Here is a 16,021-nt window from a genome sequence, read left to right as displayed (position 1 = left end):
TCTTAAATTTTCTAAATTATGGTTTATGGTTGAAACAAATTATAATACTGTCTGATATAGTTCTAAATGAATCTAGAGGAAATAGTTAAGATAATTATAAATGGAGGCTAAAAAGGATATAAAGGGAGGTAAGATTACTATATGCTTTTGAACTGTGGTGTTGGAGAAGACTCTTGAGAGTCCCTTGGACTGCAAGGATATCCAGCTAGTCCATTCTGAAGGAGATCAGCCCTGGGCTTTCTTTGGAAGGAATGATGCTAAAGCTGAAATTCCAGTACTTTGGCCACCTCATGAGAAGAGTTGACTCATTGGAAAAGACCCTGATGCTGGGAGGGATTGGAGGCAGGAGGAGAAGGGGACAACAGAGGATGAGATGGCTGGATGGCATCACTGACTTGATGGACGTGAGTCTGAGTGAACTCTGGGAGTTGGTGATGGACAGGGAGGCCTGGCGTGCTGCAGTTCATGGGGTCGCAAAGAGTCGGACACGACTGAGCGACTGAACTGAACTGAAGATTACTATATACTTCACTTGAACTAGTAAAATGACAATATCAGCAACTATGAAAAGATCTATATCTTATGAGATATCTATCTATATAGATATCTCTATCTCTATCTATAAATGCCTTCAGCAATGTTATACAAAGAGATACACTCAAAGACATTTAGATACATCAGAATGGAATTCTAAAAAATGTTCAAGTAACCCACATGAAGACACAAAAAGGAAATAGAAAACAAAAGATAAAGTGGCAGATTTAAACCCTAACATATTAATAATTATGTTAAATGTAAATGGCCTACATATTAAAGCTAAAATATAGAGATTAACAGAGTGGGCTAAAAACCATTATTCAACTATATGTTGTCCACAAGAAACTTGCTTTAAACATAACAATATAGGTAAGTTGAAAGTAAGAAGATGGAAAAAGATATGTCATGCAAACATTAATTTTAAAAATGCAAGACAGACTATATTGATATCAGATAAAGTAGACTTTAGAACAAAGAAAATTACTAGGGAAAAAGAAAGACATTACATAATGATGAACAGATAAATTTATCAGGAAGACAGCAATCCTAATTGTGAATGTATCAAGCAACAGAGCTGCAAAATACAAGAAGCAAAAACTAAAAGAGCTGAAAGGAGAACTAGATGAATCCACAGTTATAGTTGGGGACTTAAGCACTCCATTTGCAATAACTGAAAGAACTACTTGACAAAAGCAGAAGAATCCAGCAATCCATAGGATTTAATTGACATACATTGAACACTCCACCCAACAGGAGCAGAATACATATTTTTCCAAGAATTCATGAACATTCACTAAGGTAAACCATATCCTAGACTATATATATAAATAGATCCCAGTAAGTTAAAATACTTGAAATCATATTGAGTGTATTCTCTGACTATAATGGAATTAAACTACAAGTCGATAAAAAAAACCCAAACAAGAAAATCTCCACACACTTGGAAGTTAAACAACACACTTCTAAACAATCTGTGGGTCAAAAAGGAAGTTTCAAAAGAATTTAAAAATACATTGAACTGAACAAAAATTAAAATATAACCTGTCAAAATTTGTAGGATACAACTACAGCAGTGCTTAGAGGGAAATTTGTGGCTTTAAATGCTTACCTTATAAAAGTGGAAAGGCCCCAGATTCATAATCTAAGTTCCTACTCCAAGAAAAGAGAAGAAAAAGAAAATAGGCCCAAAGTAAGAAGAATTGAGGAAATAATAAAGATAAGAGCAGAAATCAATGAAATTGGAAAATGAGAAAGCAATTGAGCAAAATCAAGGAAACAAAAAGCTGGTTCTTGAATGAAACAGGGATAATTGGCATAGATTTTGAAACCATTAGAAGAATAATAAATATTATAAAACAACTTTACACTCATAAATTCAACAACTTAGAAGAAATGGATCAATATCTCAAAACTACAAACTACCAAATTTCAATCAAGAAATGGATCATCTGAATAGTCCTATAATGATTTAAAATATTGAATTAAAAAAAATTATACATAATCTGTTACAGAAAACAGAAAAGGAGGGAACACTCCCCCAAATCATGTATGAGTTCAATATTACCCCAATACCAAACTAGACAAAGATAGGACAAAATGAAACCTACAGACCAATATCCTTCATGAATTGACACATGACACAAAAATGCTTAAGAAAGTATTAGCAACAGAACTCAGCAATACAGAAAGAGAGATGCCATGACAAAGTAGATGTTTTATTCTAATGGAGGTTGACTCCAGGAATGCAAGGGTTGTTCAATATTTGAAAAATGAGTGTAATCAACAGGCTAAGGAAGAAGAATCATGAACAAATCAATTGTAGCATAATAATTTGGCAAAATCCAATACCCATTCATGATAGAAATGCTCAGAAAACCAGGAAGAGAGAGAGAACTTCCTCAACTTAGTAAAGAACACTTCCCAAAAAATCTGCAGCTAACATTAAACATAATGGTGGAAGACTGACTGTTTTCCCCTGGAGATCAGGAACAGGGCAAGGGTGTCTGTTTTTACCACTCTTACTCAACACAGAAAAGACAATTACATTTCTATATACAAGCACTGACCATGTGGGAACCAAATTAAAAAACACATAATACCATTTACAAATGTTCCCAAAAAAGCAATATTTATGTATTGAACTTGCACAGGATCTCTATGCTGAAAATTACTAAACTACTTAGGAAAGAAATCAAAGACCTAAATAAATGGAGAAACAATACTATATTCATGGATTGGAAGACTCAACATAGTAAAGATAGCAATTCTTCCAAAATTGAAGGTATAGGTTTAATGAAATTCCTATAAAAATCCCACAAGATTCTTTTGTAGATATAGACAACTTTATTCTAAAATTTATGTGGAAAGGCAGTAGGCCCTAGAATAGCTAAAAATAATCTTGAAAAGAAGAGCAGAATGGGAGGACTCTGCTTATATTATATAGCTACACTAATCAAGAGTGAGTGTTACTGGTGGAGCAATACATACACAGATCAATGAAATGGAATAGAGAACTCAGAAATATGCCCAACTGATTTTTAAAAACTTTTTATTTTGTATTGGGGTATAGCCAGTTAGCAATGTTGTGATGGTTTCAGGTGAACAGTGAAGGGACTCTCAGCCATACGTATTTATGTATCCATTCTCCCCCAAACTCCCCTCCCACCCAGTCTGCCACATAACATTGAGCCAACTGATTTTTGACAAAAGTGAAATAGCAGTTCAATGGAGGAAAAAAAAACCCTGTCAAAAAAATGGCACTGAAAGAATTGACCTCCTCGGGGGGGAAGAAAGAATCTCTAAATGGATGATGAATTAAATGTAAATATAAAAGTTTTAGGGAAAAAAGAGAAAATCTTTAGTACTGAGGGCGAGGTAAGGGGTTCTTGGATTTGACATCACAAGGACAAACCGTAAGAAGAAAATCTGATAAATTGAATCTCTTCAAAATTAAAATGTACGCTCTGTCAAAGCCCATGTGAAAAGGACAAAAAGAAAAGCTTCAGAGTGGGAGAAAGTATTTGTAAACCACATATCCAAGAAACTACAAATCTACATGCTAGAATACATAAAGCACTCTCAAAATTTAACAGTAAAAAAAGAACAATCCAATTAGAAAATAGACAGAAGCCATGAACAGACATTTCACTGAAGAGTATATATAGATGGCAAATAAACTATGAGAAGACGTTCAACATCATTAGCAATTAGAGAAATGTAAAGTAAGATCACAGTGAGATATCACACTTATCAGAATGGCTTAAAAAACAAAAGTGACCACATCAAATCCTGGTACTGCCACTAGGCAGAACACTCTTTGACATAAATTGTAGCAGTATTTGTTTGGATCTCTATCTTAAAGTAAAGAAAATAAAAGCAAAAACAAACAAATGGGACCTAATTAAACCTAAAAGCTTTTGCACGGCTACGGAAACCATCAACAAAACAAAAAGACAACCTACTGAATGGGAGAAAATATTTGCAAATGATATGGCCAATAAAGAGTTAATACCCAAAATATACAAACAGCTCATACAACTCAACATCAAAAAACCAAGCAAACTGATTTAAAAATGGGAAGAAGACCTGAATAAACATTTACCAAAGCAGGCACACAGATGGCCAACAGGCACTTGAAAAAGATGCTCAACATTGTTAATCATCAGAGAAATGAACATTAAAACCACAATGAGGATTTCCTTGGGGGTACAGTGTAAAAGAATCTGCCTGCCAATGCAGAGGACACAGGTTCAGTCCCCGGTCAAGGAAGATTCTACATGCCACGGAGCAACTGAGTCTGTGCACCACAACTACTGAGCCTGAGCTGTAGAGCCCATGAGCTGCAACTACTGAAGCCCGTGTGTCTAAGAGCCTGTGCTCCACAGCAAGAGAAGCCACCACGATGAGAAGCCCATGCACTGCAACCAAGAGTAGCCCCTGCTCCCGGCAACGAGAGAAAGCCTGCATGCAGCAATGAAGACCCAGCACAGTCAAAAATAAGTATCACCTCACACATGTCAGAATGGCTATCATCAAAAAGAACACAAATAACGAATGTTGGTGAGGATGTGGAGAAAAGGGAGCCCTCACACACTGTTGGTGGGAATGTAAATTGGTGCAGCCATTATAGAAAACAGTGTGGCAGTTTCTCAAAAACACAAAAGTAGAGTTACCAATATGACCCAGAAATTCCACTCCTGGCTATGTATCAGAAAAACGGAAAACACTAATTCAAAAAGGTATTTGTACTCCAATGTTCACAGTAGCATTACTTACAATAGCCAAGATATGGATGCAACCTAAGTGTCTATCAAGAAATGAACAGATAAAGAAGATGTTCTGCACACACACACACACACACACAATGAAATAGTACTCAGCCATAAAAAGAGTGAATTTTTCCATTTGCAACAACATGGATGGCCTTGGAGGGCATTATGCTAAAAGAAGTGAAATAAATAAGACAGAGAAAGACAAACATTGTATGATACCACTTATTTGTAGAATCTTAAAAGAACTATAGAATGTAGCAAAAACGAAATTCACAAATATAGAGAAAAAAGTAGTGGTTACTAGTGGGAGGAGGGAAGTAGAGAGGGACAGGATAGGAGTAGGGGATGAAGAGGTACAAACTAGTATGAAGAAAATAAATAACCTACAAGGACCTATAGTACAACACAGGGAATAGAGTCAATAATAACCATAAATGGAATATGACCTTTAAAAGTTGTGAATCACCATGTTGTACACCTGAAACTTATGTAATATTGTACATCAACTATACCTCAGTAAAAAATCCTCATAGGAAAAAAATTAAGCATGCAATTAACATACAACTTGGCAACTGCACTCTTGGGCATTTATCCCAGAGAAATGAATACTTATGTTCACAGATAAACCTGTTACATGAATGCTCATAGAAGTTTTACTCATACAGCCCCAGACTGGAAACAACACAGATGTCTTTTAACAGGTGAATGGTTAAATGAACTGGTACCTTCATACCATGGACTACTACTCTGCAATAAAAAGGAGCAGATTGTTGATAGATGTAACAACTTGCAAGGACCTCAAGAAAATGATGCTGAATGAAAAAAAAAAACAGTCTTGAAAGATTACATATGATATAAACTTATTTATATAATATTCTTGAAATAACAAAACCATATGGGTGGAGAATAGCATCTTGGTTGCCAGGGGCTAGTAATGAGGGAAGTGGCTAGTGGCTGTGTGAATATCGAGAGGTAGCACCAGGCAGATCCTTGTGGTGACCACCTCGATTAGTTCTGCACCTTGATTGTGGGGATGGTTTTGTTGTTCTTTAGTCACTAAGTCATGTCCGACTCTTTGCAACCCCATGGACTGTCACCTGCCAGGCCCCTCTGTCCATGTAATTTCCCAGGCAAGAATACTGGAGTGGGTTGCCATTTCCTTCTCCAGGGGACCTTCCTGACACAGGGATCAAACCTGAGTCTCCTGAATTGGCAGGCAGATTCTTTACTGCTGAGCCACCAAGGAAACATGTGGGGATGGTTACACATATGATAAAATTACATACACACACAATACATACACACCCTCACAGAGTACATGTAAAACTGGTGAAATCTGAATAAGGACTATGAATTGTACCAATATCAATTTTGACACTGTACTATAGTCATGTAAGATATCAACATCAGGGGAAACTGGGTAAAGAACCCCCTGTACATTTTTTTTTTTTTTTTGCGATTTGCTGAGAATTTATAATTATTTCAAAATAAAAAATTTTAAAGTGGGTTGGTGTATTACTTGATGTATTTATTTACTAAGATGTCAAAGCTGGGTTTTTTTGGAAGCAGTTCATAAGTCAGTACATCAGAAAGCAGGGAAAGGATGGAAACTAGCATTTGCTGGGGACATGCTCTGAGCCAGACAGTTCACCTATATAATCTTATTTAATTCTCAAGACATCCCTGGCGAAGTTGGCATTTTTTCTCATTTCAGATGAAGAAAATGAATCTTAGACTCAGGGCTTGTCCAAGTTAGTGGCTAATAATTTCTAACTGAAGCTAATAATTATTAAGTGCATATGTATGCTAAGTGCTATTCATGAATTATTTCATTTAATACTCAAAATAACTATGTAATGTATTATAGGTACTACTATTACTCCCATTTAACAGATGAGGGACCTGAAGCTCAGCTAGGTTAAATGACCTGCCCCAAATCATACAGCATGGAAGAGGTAGAATCAGGATCCAAGACAGACATGTATGATGTGCTTTTCCTCAACCTCAAGGCACTTTCCAAAGTCAAGTGGGGTAAGAAATTCAGATTCCAAGGCAGAAATGAACCCTCCTCGGTGTCCTCAATACATCCCATGAGTCTCTTACTCCAGTCCCTAGAACCGTTTATTGCATACATACCTCCAATGTCTGCCTCTCCCTCCAATGCTAAATTATGGAAACTCCTTGAGAGATAGAACCATGGTTTACTCATGTTCATGACTCTAGAATAGAGGCATAACTAATATCTGGTGCATGGATGAAAGAAGTGAGAGATCTCTTTAAATTCTGTGAATAATTCTCTCTCTCTTTTTTTACACTTTTTATTTTGTATTGGGGTATAGCCAATTAACAAACAATGTTGTGATAATTTCAAGTAAACAGCGAAGGGATACATATACATATATGTACACATACATATACATGTATCCGTTCTCCCCCAAACCCCCTCCCATCCAGGCTGCCACATAACACTGAATAGAGTTCCATGTGCTATACTGCTGCTGCTGCTGCTAAGTCACTTCAGTCGTGTCCGACTCTGTGCGACCCCATAGATGGCAGCCCACCAGGCTCCCCTGTCCCTGGGATTCTCCAGGCAAGAACACCGGAGTGGGTTGCCATTTCCTTCTCCAATGCATGAAAGTGAAAAGTGGAAGTGAAGTCCTCAGTTGTGTCTGACTCTTAGCGACCCCATGGACTGCAGCCCACCAGGCTCCTCCGCCCATGGGATTTTCCAGGCAAGGGTACTGGAGTGGGGTGCCATTGCCTTCTCCTACAGTAGGTCCTTATTGGTTATCCATTTTAAATATAGCAGTGTGTAATTGTGCATCCCTAACTATCCCTTCCCCCAATTCTCCCCCCCTGGCAACCATAAGCTTGCTCCCTAAGGTTGTAAATCTGTTTCTGTTTTGTAAGTTATGAACAATTCTCTCTCTAGGGCTGCACCTGGGAGTATCTGAGAACCCATCTCCACCTGCATCACACCAGGTGGGCTGAGTAGACATGTGGACCCCAGTTTTCTCTGATCCCACATCACAACCACTGGTGTGTTGGAGCAATTTACCCTGGCTCACCATAGCCAACTGTTATATTTTCAGAATTTTGTAAACCAATTTTTAAACCATTCACAGCTTGAAATCAGCCATGGTGGGAATATTTAGGCCATAAAAATTGGCAAATGCTACAAAGCAAGGCACTGTCCACAAACACCAGAACTGGTTGTTAAACATTTACCAGCGCACTGCTGATCCCAGACATTTGGCTGCAGTACTTAGGTGCAAGTAAATAAAGAACTCCCAGGTGGAAGGGGCAAAAATAAGCCTTCTAGGGTGCTGCAAATGTTCTTTATCTTGATCTGGCTTCTGGTTACACAAAGACGTACACATAGGTAAAAATCCATTGAGCTACACATTTACAACTAGCACACTGTTTGCACTTACTGTATGCATGTTTTGCTCAATAAAAAGGAACTCCCAGACTATGCAAAGAGCTGTAGATTGATCTAGATCTCTTGTTCCCTGCAGAGACCCTACTAATCAAGATGCACTGACGCTCCCAGGCATACTGATCTACGTGCATTATGGATGATAAGGCAGCTCAGTTCAGTGCATTATCTATTGTGCAGGATGGGGCAAAGGTGGTCCAGACAGCTGCTGGCATCGGGAATCCAAGTCCCTTCACGTCTTTTCTTCGTCACAGCTGCTGACATCTCTCACCTACGTTATTCGTAGCTGTGACTCGGGATGGTGCTGTTTGCTGATGGGCAGCATGACTCACTATCCAGCAGATCATTTTTCTAATTAAGTGGGGAGATGGACAGATATTTTCCCATACTTGGGCAGAAGCCTCATTTGCTTGTGTCTTTTTACTGCAATTACTCAGCTTTATATTGAAGGGGCGATTTTCTCCACTTCAAAAAAATAGTACATGAAACCTGCCCCTTCAGACAATGTGTGGGGAACATGGAAAGGAAATGAAGCACTTTTCCAAAATGCACCCTCATGAGAGAGAAGAAACAACCTTCACTGAGCTTCTTCCACAAAATTGCCATAGATGGGAATGCCCAGCTCCCTATTTTATCTTTAGGATGCTGGCTGGCGTTTAACCTTCCTGAAACGATTCCCATCCTCCTCCTGCTTTCTGGACTCCTCTCCCCTCAGCCACTCAACTGAACAACTTCCTTGGGGCAGCAGCTTTATTCTGTGAAGGAACGACAGGAGCTTGCAGGCAAATCCTGGGGTCTAGGAAGTGGGATGGGAGGTCTAGCTCAGTGATAGCCCTTCATGGAGATGCAGGAGCAACCATGGTGGAATTTGAAGGGTGGACAAGGATAAATTTGCACAGTGTCACTGTCATAGCCTCAAGAAATCAAATAACTAGTCCCCCTCTCTTCTAGGCTCAGAAATAGCTCCTCAGATAAACCCAATTCAAGCTCAAGTGCTCAAAGTGCATTGTAGACAGATACTGCTATGAGGATTTTTTTTAAGTAGAATGTTAGTAGCTCCTGGAAGTCCCACTCAGTCCCCCATGAGCTGAAGTCATGGAACTCACCAGTTGGCTCAGCCCCCTCTCATTTCTGCCTCCAACAGGGTAAGCAGCCCTGGCACTGGTCTCACTGCTCTTTCACTGCATTCATTGGGCCCTTGTACAACTTTCCAGTTATGAGTCCAGTCCTGAATCCCAAGCGTACTTGGACAGAATTACATTTCCTGCCTGGCTTTTGCCAGGCTCTTTCTCCTAGGGACTACTTCCTATAACACACACACACACACACATACACACACACACACGTTTGCCTCTGCCATGCCTAAGTCTTCCACACCCAAAGACCACCCAAGAACCAGTATTCCCAACCCCACCCCTTCCTTAATAGCCTCAATAGTGGCTGCAATCCCAGCATGCCTCCTGCCCAAATTATGACAACTCGCTTAAATCACAAAGAACAAAGTCCTCAGATGCTCTTGGTAAATCCAACTGATCCTTGGCCCACATATGATGCTAAAGGCTTGACCAGGGGCCTAGCTTTACCTCTAATGTCCAGAAAGGTCCCACACTGCCCCTTCTGTCCAGAAACAGTTCAGTTGAACTGTGTCCCTGCTGGTTTCTGACGTTCAAAGTCTTTTCCAGTGGTTGAGGTCATGTTTGGGGCCCAGCTGCAAGTTTCCTTCACAAGAGACTGCTGTCAGATGAGATATACCCACTCTACTGCCAACAGTGTCAGCACTTATCATACCCTCATCAGGTTACCTGAGTGCACGAGAAGCTGGTGCCTCTTTCTCTCTCAAAGGGGCTGGGAGTGGGGTGAGGAAAGGGAGGAGCAGAGAGGTAGAGAAGGAGGTCAGATAGGAGGATCAGCTGCCATGTTGAGTTACTGGCTCCCCTCACCAGCAGTGGCCACCGCTGGTCATTTAACAGATATTTGTTGAATAAAACCATAAAGAAATGCATGGATTAGATCTAAAATGTAAAAGAAAAGCATTCTTTAGCTCACAGATATATCAAGCTCTCCTTGAATCGCTATCACCAGCCCAGTTTGCCTTCCATACCTCTTTCTTTACACTTCTCCCTTTCAGCTAAGCAGAATTAAGTCCTTTTCTCTGAGGTCCTAAAAAACTAATAGCCTTGCTTTTAGTTTTCCACAAAATGGAAAACAAGCCCGAGAAGAACTTGCATGGTTCTTGGCCACCGCATATGCAACTTGAGCCGACTGAACCCTGTTTGCTCATCTGGGAGGTTATACACCAGTGTGTCATGGACAAACAGACTGATGGCTGGGGCCGGAAATATTTCCATCTGCCTTTCTCATGGGGTTCCTAGCTCCCCTCTGGCCTCAATTCCTCCTCCAGCAGCAAAGCCAACACTCCACATTCCCAAACTCCCACTCTTCGGGGTTTGGGTAGGCAGTTCACAAGGGTGCTGGTAGGCCAGGCTGCACAGACCAGGCCTCTGAGCTTACAGACTCCCAAATACAGAGCCCCTTGTGGAATCAACCAGGGGGCTGTGCTCATGGCCCATCTGCCTCAGTTACCAAGGTTCTTGGAGGTCCTGGCAGGTCCTGCTCCCACCTCCCACCAGGTCAATGTCAGACATTCCCAGACCTCACTGACAGGGCAAAAGTTAAAATATCCAGACTACATACCTAGTCATTCCAGCAACTTGCCCAGCAGTCCTCCAGAATGTGTGCTTGGGAGCTGGAGGAGGGATAAAATGAGAGGACAAGGCTGCTGGGGAAAGCCCTCGGCTCTGTAACCTTCTGGCCAAGTGAACTGAATTTCTAGACTAAGGCCGGAGGAGGGACAAGCAAAGGAGAGAAAGGAAAGGAGGCAGGACCAAAGCTAACCCCTTCTTTTTTCTTCCTAAACTCAATCCAGATTTGCCTTCTGAGGGCTGCCTGAAACTGATCCTTGAGGCTCTGACTCAGCCTTTCTTAAAGACATAGTCTCCACTATGCGGGGGTGGGGGGCAAATCTCACCTGGCCCAAATATGTCCCAGGACAAAAGATAGGGGGAAGGCAACACAGTGCAAAACCCCAAATGCCCCACACCTCCACTCTTGATCTAGACCCACAACTGGAGATTCCCTCAGAGCAGCCGACTTAAGACCTCTGCTGGGTGACTCTGCTAGCTAGAGTCACTGGGCTGGTCTCTTGAAGTCTGTAAGTGAGTGTGGGAAAAAGAGCACTGGAACATGAGTCCCATCTCTCACTACTTCCTGTGTCACCACGATCAAGTCACTCTCCTCCTCTCAGCCGTGGTTTCCCTTCTTGACACATAAAAAGCTAATAGTGGCAGCCCTCCCAAGCTCCCAGCTTGCTGCTGTCTCTTCTTACAGTGGAAGGCAGCACCCTGAGGTGCTTAGGGTCCTGGCATCTGACCCTCAGCAGCCTGTGCTGTTCCAGCTCAGAGATACTTACAAGGATCAGAGTTGGGACTTTTTTGCTGGGTTGGGTAGGGGTGGAATCCGGGTGTGAGCTGGTGAGTGGATAGATAGGGAGCCATTTTGTGTGTGTGCCAGGGGAGGAGAAGGAACAGCCTATCTTCCGTGTTCTCTGCAATTCAGGGGTGCAGAAAGTGGCTATGAGCACATCCTGATCTTCCCCTTGCCTCCATATTTCTCACTTCCTCTGTAGGAAAACCACCTAGGCCATCAGCTTGGCAAGGTCTGGGGGCCAGGCTCTGGGCCTGGTGGCTCTTTCTTACTGCAGACTCCAGCTCCTCTTCTTCCCTAAAGCTGCCTGCCTGCTCTCCACACCTAGGCTTGTGTTCCTTTTCAGTCTGTCTGCAGAGTGGGGCACTGTCTTCAAGCTCCCCCCTCCTTTTTCACCCCGAAGAACAGCACACAGCCTCATTTCCTTTTGAGGCCATGGTTCTCAGCTGTCTGTACATAAGAATTTCTTGAAGAGCTTTAGAAAAAAGGCTCATACTCAAGCTTCACCCCTGGAGTCAGATTCCATCAGTCTGGGGCATCCTGGGCACCACTGGTGTAAAAACTCGGGAGGTGATTCTAATGTGCCATCAGAGGTACAAGCCATGGCTTTGAGGGTTCCTGCTGCTTAAGATATCAGGGAATCAGAGGAAGGGTGACCAGCTAACAGGTATAGGAAAAGAGAAAATGTTGGCACCTCCCAAAGTTATTCCAGAAGCAGTTCTTCCCTGCATGCATCACTCTCTCAGGAGAAAATAATGCCAGTGGCTCACACCATCATGCCAGACAATGTTAAGTGCTTTGTTACCTCACCCAATCCTCATTACCACCATTGTTTTTTTTCAGTTGCTCAGTTGTGTCAGACTCTTTGCGACCCCATGGACTGCAGCAAGCTGGGCCTCCCTGTCCCGCACCATCTCCCAAAGTTTGCCCAAGTTCATGTCCATTGCATTGGTGCTCCACGGGAGGAGGGAATGGAAAACAATCCCAGCACACTTGCCATGAGAACCTCATGAACTGTGTAAAAAGACATGACCATCATAGGAGGTATCATTCTTATTCTCATTTTGCAGTTGAGGAAACTGTGGCATTGAGAGGTGAAGCAATTGGTTCAAGAGTGGGATTTGAACTCAGGCATGTGGCCATCAGCCATTATGCCACATCCCTCTTGCTGTCAAGCTTCAGATCTGGTACTGTTCTCAAGACGCTCCCCTCCTCCCTGGAAGGGCCTTCATCCCACAACCCAGGTCTGGAGATGCACTGGGGCTGAAAAAGTATGCTACCTTCTATGCATAAAAAGCTGTCCTTTATCCTGGGGAGGTCATCTGTATTTGAGGAAACTGCATGTGAGGTCTGACACTCACATTCCAGGAAGACACACAGCTGCAGTGTTTAAAAAATAGACTCTGGTCAGACAGACCTGGATGCACAGTCCAGCTTGGCCACATACTTGATGGTGACTGTACACTATACTCTCCTCCTCAGTAGCCCTGGTCTCCTTGTGTATCAAGTGGGATAATCACACAGTTTCTGGGGTCATGGAGCTGCAATAAAAGTACATGGGCAAAGTGTCTGGCATAGAGGGGTGCTCAGTATGCATGCTTCCCAACTCTCCAGCCTGCCCTTTATTGGAGGAGCCTTCTAGGGTATGTGGCAAAGCCCTTTAGCAGTCTACAGACCCTTTTGCAGGAAAAAAAATGCCTTTAAATATATTAAATAATGGAGAAGGAAATGATAACCTACTCCAGTATTCTTGCCTAGAGAATCCTGTGGATGGAGGAGCCTGGTGGGCTGCTGTCTGTAGGATCACACAGAGTCGGACATGACTGAAGCATCTTAGCATGCATGCATGCATTGGAGAAGGAAATGGCAACCCACTCCATTGTTCTTGCCTGGAGAATCCCAGGGGCCGAGGAGCCTGGTGGGCTGCCGTCTATGGGGTCACACAGAGTCAGACACGACTGAAGTGACTTAGCAGCAACAGCAGCATATTGAAAAACTACTTAGGATTACAAAGGAAACATTATTGTATACAGAAATACAATTTACAGTCTAGTCATATGTGCTTCTTGATGAACAGATTCAATGTAACAAGATCTAGCAATAGGTCTAATACTAACAAACTTTTGAGATAGTAAAAAAAAAAATGATTTTTTGAGATACCTGGGATAACTGTGATGTGATATGGAAAAAGGCTGTAACTCTACTGTTGACAGTCCCAAATGTGGCTGATAGCACTGTGGTTTACTGCACTGGAGACAGGTCTGCCCCCTTTTCTACTCAATAGCTGTGTGATCTGGGCCACCCTACTTAGCTTCTCTGTGCCTGTCTCCTCACCTGTAAAACTGGAGTTGCTGTGAGGATGCAATGAATGGATAAGTACATGTAAAGTGCTTAGAGCCAGGGCTAGGACACAGCAGAGGCTCTTTAAGTTATCTACAAGTTAAGTTAACTCTTTTTGTTATCTACAAATGGGCTTCTATAGATCAGGGTGGTGCAGAGTTCATTAACCCAACCCCCAGGGCAAAGTCCTACCTCCAGCTAAGCTCCCCTACTATGCAAAGATGACTCCAACACCACTTGTGATGCTTTGCCATTTGTATTCCTCTGGGACTTGGGATCTTTAAATATCTTCTTTAAAACACTGCCAAAGCCAGGTCTTCTGAGGCCAAGAAACAAGCTCCTTTTCAAGGACTGCCCTCCCTGGGGCTTTGCCTCAGGACAGCCTCCAAGTCCTCTCCACGTAGCCCCACTTGCCCTCCAACTCCCCCTCCCTCAACCTCTGATGCCCAAGGCGCTGCAGTTACTGGCTCTGCCATGGCTTCAAGCTTCCCACTTAAGAGTCTAGAATTTGCCTCTAAACTTTTAACAAGCTCAAGGGTAATTTGGAAACTGGTAGCACTCCCTAACTTATTGTTGTCATTATGAGTCAAGGAGGGGGTCTGTGAAGATCAAAATCATCCCTTCAGTGTACAGATGTGGCAACTGAGACCCAGAAAGAAACAAAGACTTGCTGAAGCCCATATGGCAGTTTGCTAGCAACTCTGGGCTTGTGACCCAAGATTCCTCTTACTCTGTTCTCCTTGGTTGAAGCAAAATTTCCATCTTCTTAGACCTCCCCCTTCTTCTTCCTCTCCATCATCTGGCCAGTTCACACTTCTCATCAGTTCCATTTCATCATAAATATGGTGCCAATCCATTAGCCCCTCTCCATATCCCTGCCCCTGCCCTGGTCAGACCCTCTCGCCCTTCACTCCTCACCTGCCTCCCCAACCATGGCCCACTCTGCTGCTTGAAACTTCTTACTCTGTGCCTCTGCTCCTATCGCATGCCACAGATGTCAAGAACTCGAAGGAAGCTTATGGTTCTTGAATCTAACTCCTCACACACCATCCCACTCCACATCCTGCCATGTCAGAGAGGAAGCCTCCAAGGTTGTGCTAGGTGAATGGAGCCCTCCAAGGTCTGACAGCAAGCAAGAGGGAGAGCTGGCACCCAAACTCAGGTCACAAGGTCATCAAATCTGCATTCTAGAAAGAATTGACTTTACTACTACTATTCCCATGACATCACCCATGTCTCAGAATTACATCCCAAATCCTATTGTTTCAGGTAACAACTGGAAAGCTTGTTTTGGTCAGGACCATGATTGCTAGTTCCCCTTCTACATGCTCATTTTGGAAGATGTGGACAATACTCCATATCTTTCTCCCATTTTCCCCCAGATCCTCTAAGGTAGGCCTCCAGTAGCCACCAGCCCAAATTGCCTCCTGATCTGTCTCAAGCATGGGTAGGCCCTGCCTGCTCACCAACCATTTCACAAATACTTCTACAGGCTTGGGCTCAAAATCAGTTTGCTAGTCTCATGTTTGTGAACTCCCCCATTGCCCTGAATCTCCTAGAATATATTAGACTGTGTCTGCCTCCCCTCTGCTGCACTAGCACCTGGTACCAGGCCTAGCATAGAATGGAGATTCAATTTCTGAGAAATGAATGAATGAATGAAGGAAAATGCTAATATTGCAAGAGGGATAGAGAGGAACAAGACAAAGACAACCCTGCCCTCTGGGAGTTTAGAATTTACTTATGAATATAAAATATATATGTGAATACAGAACCAGGTTGCCATATCTGACTTTCCCTGCAGTCCAAGCAGGAGCCTGGGACACTGTAATAATATCAGTGTAATAATGTAATAATTATTTATATGAAGTGTAATTATTTATATCAGTGTAATGTAATAATATCATATATGAAACGAGTCGCCAGTCCAGGTTCAATCCACGATACTGGA

General features: G+C 42.4%; 1 protein-coding gene across 1 annotated transcript in view; it reads right to left on the bottom strand.

The window, feature by feature from the left end:
• The window catches only part of NHSL2 (NHS like 2), a 150,463-nt gene extending 139,345 nt beyond the window's left edge, over positions 1 to 11,118 (bottom strand). The window contains exon 1 of the mRNA XM_027533559.1: positions 10,942 to 11,118. The gene's annotated coding sequence lies outside the window, so the exon portion shown is untranslated. The remainder of the gene's footprint in view (positions 1 to 10,941) is intronic.
• Positions 11,119 to 16,021: the final 4,903 nt, after the last annotated feature.

This window comes from Bos indicus x Bos taurus, chromosome X (genome assembly GCF_003369695.1).
Source record: "Bos indicus x Bos taurus breed Angus x Brahman F1 hybrid chromosome X, Bos_hybrid_MaternalHap_v2.0, whole genome shotgun sequence".
Taxonomy (NCBI): Eukaryota; Metazoa; Chordata; class Mammalia; order Artiodactyla; family Bovidae; genus Bos; species Bos indicus x Bos taurus.
Note: the sequence above shows the minus strand (reverse complement) of the source record. Positions and strands in the feature narration are given on the sequence as shown.